This window comes from Ursus americanus, chromosome 2, assembly GCF_024610735.1.
Source record: "Ursus americanus isolate L20-20 chromosome 2, mUrsAme1.1.p, whole genome shotgun sequence".
Classification (NCBI taxonomy): Eukaryota; Metazoa; Chordata; class Mammalia; order Carnivora; family Ursidae; genus Ursus; species Ursus americanus.
The window spans coordinates 64536055-64541594 of NC_142128.1; positions in this window are offsets into that span (position 1 = coordinate 64536055).

Consider the following 5540-nt stretch of genomic DNA (forward strand, 5'->3'; position numbering starts at 1 on the left):
ATAAATCTCCAATTACTCAAAATAAAAGTCAATGTTATTATTAAGGACTTTGCAGCCCCAGAGGATATTTTCCCTCCCTGAATGTATGTCTTACTACTGTCTTCTTCCCCAATCCTGCTTCAGGGTACACCCTGTTTTTTCTGCCCAGACACATAAATGAATTTTTCTCCCTCCTTCAAAGCTAGATCAATATTATTTTTTCAGTGAGGTTTACTCTGAAAAACCTGTTTAAAACTTGAACTTATACCCCGACCGATAATATCAAAAACTGGTGAGGATGTAGATCGGCTAGTACTTTCATAACTGTGCAGCCATTTTGGAAAACAATTTAGCAGATTCTGATAAACTTCATCAAACACTTATGATAGGACCCAGCAATTCCACCCCTAGGTATTTACCCAAGAAAAAGAGATTCTTATGTCCATACAAAGACCTGTATACAAATTATTATAACAGCTTTATTAATAATCTCCAGAAACAGGAAATACCCTAAGTGTTTGTCGACTGGGAAGTGAAAAACACATTGTGATACATCCATACACCTGAATGCTACTCAGCAATAAAAACAAATGCACCACTGGTTTATGCAACGTAGTTACTAAAACTCAAGCTCTGCTGTTCACCTCTGAAAAGTCAATACTCAAGGGACAAGTGTTGGTTGGAAAGGAAAGGTGGCTTTACTCAGGGGGCCAGCAACCTGGGGAAACAGCTGAAGGATGTCCAAAGATCACCTCTGAAGTTCTGGGTTAAGGAGCAGGGCTTTAAAAAGGGAAATTCAGGGTAGGAGATTACATACATGTTGATGAAAAGGGCAGGAAAAATTAGGACTCATAATGAGGGAAGATAGAGCATGTGCACTGAGCAAACATAGATGTAACATACATCTCACATTCGTTTTCAGATGGAGACTTAACACCAGAAGGAGGCAAAATTTGGCCCCTGACATCAGGAGGTTATCATGGGACAAGGAGAAGTTGCTATAGGCCTGCTCTGAGAGCAGGTATAAATTGGATGGAGTCAGACTCATTATCTTGGATAAGGAATGCAAGACCTTGCTTGTTTATAGGCTGGAATCCTGTCAGGTGACCCTGATTCCAGGCTTCTGTAGAGATAGTCAATTTGTTAGTGGGGCCTGAAAAAACTCAATAGCTGATTAGGGTAAAACAGTTTTCTGAAAAATAAGCTTTAAACTTCCTGCTAGTTTTAACCACTTTAATCCTATAGGGCATGATTTCAACACCATAGATGAATCACAAAATCACTTTTCTAAATTAAAAAAAGTGAGACAAATGACTACATACATTATAATTCTATTTATAGGAAATTTAGGCAGAAGGAAAGCTGTAAGGGCAGTAATCAAATTACTATTTGAGAAGGAATGGAAATGAAAGGATAGTGAACATGAAAGGACACTAAGGAACACTTTTGGTGATGGAAATATTCTATCTTGATTGTAGTGGTAATTATATGACACCATTTCCCAAAATTCATTGAACTGTATACTAAAGTAGCATGAAATTTACTGCCTGCAAATTATACTGAAATAAACATCAGTCTTAAAAGACAAAGTTGGTTTTTGGCAAAAATTAGTGTTAATTAACATCCTTCTGACAATATTGATCAAATAAAAAGAGAGCACACATATGCAATGTTGAGAATGAAAAGAAGGGACATAACTACAGTTGCAGCTATAACTGACATGATGACAGTAATATATAAACATTTCTGACAGAAAGTTTACAAAAATAAACAAAATTGATAAAACTGAATCAGAATCGAGAGGGAGCGACAGTGGTCCAATATCTATTAAGATACATGAATCTGCAGTTAAAACTCAACCAATATAGAAAAACAAGGTCCAGATGATTTTAGAGAAAATTATAGCCCACTTTCAAGGAATAGATAATTCTAATTTTATAGAAAGTTACCCGGAGAATACAAAAAAAGGGACGATTCCAATATTCACTTTGAAAAGCCAGTGTAACTTATTATCTAAATTAGGTTTGGGTACTATAAGAAAGAGATATTATAGGCTGATATCAATTGTGAAAACAAATGCAAAAAAAAAAAAAAGTAAACCAGCTCAGCAATATAAATAAATAAAATTTAACATAACATGAGTAATTTGAATTTATTCCAGCAATATAAGGTTGTGCTAATATTATACAATTTTTTAAATTTATAAATATGTACCAGCTTAAAGGGAGGAAACTGTGTAATAAACTCAATAAATGAAGAAAAAGTGAAAAAAGGTAACATCCATTAATGGTACAAAAAGTCATAAAAAACAAGAAATATATGAAAGCTTCCTCAACGTAGGAGAGTAGCAAACATTCTAAATGAAAACATACTGATATCATTCTCCTTACCATCAGAAAAAAGAAAAAAGAATATCTCTACTCAGCTTTTATCAATGTTGTTCTAAAAATCTGTGCCAATGCAGCAGGCAGATTTAGAAAATGTAATTTTAGAAATTACATAAATTAGCAATGCATAAATATAAGAAAAGTGGCTGAAGACCTACATAGATAAAATGATTAAATTTTATTGGAAGCATTTAAAGAAAGCCGAAAGGGGGTTATACCATATTTGTGGAAATGAAAAAAATGTAAATTGTTCTATATGTTAAGGGTAGTTTTACTAAATTTCCTAACAACTGACTTAAACAAATCAAATTATTGGAGGAGCAAAGATTCTAGAATATTCTGGAATAAAGTGGGGAAAATGTTTTATCTAATATCAAGATCTATCAGAAAGTTGTGATAACTCAATAAGTATGGTAAGGCCAGTGGGAAGAGAAAAATTGATCACTGGACCTTTGAACACTACATCAAAAACTAATGATGTACTATATGTTGGCTAACTGAACATAATAAAAAAATAATAAAAAAATTAAAATAAAATAAAAATCAGTGTCCTGCATGTGACCACTTATGTATGCAAATATGATATAATATAAGGTGACGTTGTCCATCAGTGTGAGAAGAAATATCTTGTACATAAATGATGTTAGGAAAATTGGCCATCTATATTGGAAAAAATCATATTGGATTTTATTTCACAGTATCTACAAAAACTCAGTCCTAGATAGACATAAACATGAAAGGAGTATTTTGAAACTTTTATAAGAAAAGAATTACTGTACCTTTAGTGCTAGAAATTACGTCTTGAAATAGTTGTAATATTCTTGTAATTACCTCTTGTAATTGTAATAATCTTGTAATTCTTGTAATTACTTTCTTGTAAATCAGAAGGTTTCAACTAGGTTAAAATTAAGAGTTCTATTGAGCAAAGGACTCCAAAAACATGAAATACTAAAAAACACACTGGTAGAAGAAATTAGTAACATGCTATCATCTTATAAAGAATTCCTACAAATCAATAATAGAAGAGACATACAACTTATTTTTTTTAATGGGCAAATAATGAATACGTATTATAGAAAAGAGGCACCAAAACTGACCAATGAATATACCAATAAATATACTAGAGATTTATGTATGTAAACATATATAAGCTATGGAGGCAAATGAAGGAGCTTAAAGGGATAGGTGAAAGGGGCTGGATTGGGGGTATATTTTGAGGACAGGATAAACATGTCTTATGATGCATCAGCTGTGGTATAAGAAAGAAAATGAGAAATTGAAGATGACCCCTTGATTTTGGCCTTGAGCAACTGATTAACATTCATGAAGATGGGAAGACTAAGGGTAGAGTATGGGGTTTTTTGGGATAGTGTAATGAATTAAGAACCTTGTTTTATGTATGTTAGGTTCTAGATGCCTATTAGTATTAACCAGTTATTGACGCCTCAATTTGGGGAGTCACTTCACATAACTATAGTAATAAATCAGAAGAAAAAAACCTATCTGATATTGCCATATATCATAAAAAGATATTTGGCATAATTTACAGTCATTTGTCTTATTTAAGAAACTGAATTAAATAGGAATAGATGAAAATTTGATCTTTAATTGTGAAACATTGAAAGAATTTCTGTTGATATCAGGATATGACACTTTAGCCACAATTAAATTAATGTTGTGACAAACAAAATTATTTAAGATAAATAAATAATGTATATGAAATGTGGATACAGGAGCAAGTTTATTTTCACCATGTGAAATGCTAGAGAAATCTGTTTCATTGAAAAAGCCCACGGAGGCATTAAGAAATGTACAAGATGATCCTGAGTCACCTTGTAGAGTTAGAAAATAAGGAAGTGCTAAAAAACCAAAATTATAGGGACATGCCAAAAGTACACAGGAGTCACATGAAAGATCTCAAAATGGCCAAAGGTGGGCCAATTTAAGAAACAAATAATACAGTATTCATGAACATAAAACATAAGTAGAGCCATTTTAAAATGGAGCCAGAAGAGCCATTTCAGAGGAAATGCCTTGCATGTCCAATTTTCTGAAACTTCAATTGGGCTAAATTGACAGCATTCCAAGAAGTCAGCAGGAAAGCAAATACCCTGTTTGAGAAGACTGATAAGTGAACTTTGGCCTAGTGATCACTTCCCCTGGCCAATCGAGGAGGTACAAATATAGCCCTGCTTCTCAGCACCAATCAACTCTTTTCAAAACAACTTACCTAATCTTCCTCCTTTTTCCCGTAAAAATCCTAAGTCCACCTTCTGTAATCAGTATACTATTTGAGTTTCTACCTAAATCTGTGTGCCCCAAATTGCAATTCTTTGACCCACTTCTTGAACTGGTTTCTTGTTTTTAGGTTGGCGTACAGGATTATCACTTGAAGTATACACTAAACATACAGAAATCCATACTGATGCTCATAAAGGATTGAATAAATAAATAGGAGTAAAGAAACGTATTTTCACACTGAAGAATTCTAAGTAATTGATGTAAATACTTCCCATAAGGAGGTGGAGCTTAATTCTTAATACTGGCAAACACCACTTCATCTAGGTAATTCAGGTTAACATCATCAATGATGTCACGTTGATAATATGCAGCTTTGATATGCTGTGATGAGAATGACGCTTCCTTTCTGTGATCCTCCTCCAAAAACGCATACCCTCAATAAAATGATGAAAAATAATTTAGGCAAATTCCAACTGAGGGATGTTCTTCATAATTGCTGATCAAAATCATCAAGGAAACAAGGAACATCTAAGAAACTATCATGGTCTAAAGGAGCCTAAGAAGACAAAATGACTAAATGTAATGTGATGTTCTGGATGGGATTTTGTTAAAGAAAAGAAACATTAAATAAAAACTAAGGGAATCTGAGTAAAGCATGGAACTTAGTTAACTACAATGTATCACTATTGGTTCATTACCCATGACAAATATACCATAGTAAAGTAAAATGCTAGCCATAGGGGAAACTTAATAGAAGTGTTCAGGGATACTATGCACTATATTTGCAATGTTTCCTTGAATTGAAAACTATTCTTAAAAAAGTTTATTAAATGTTAGCACAAGGAGAAACATGATCTATTTTTAAAATGTACTTCATAATTAAAACCTTTCCACCAAGAAAAGAGAAGTGGAGTAGAAATTCACAAAAACTAA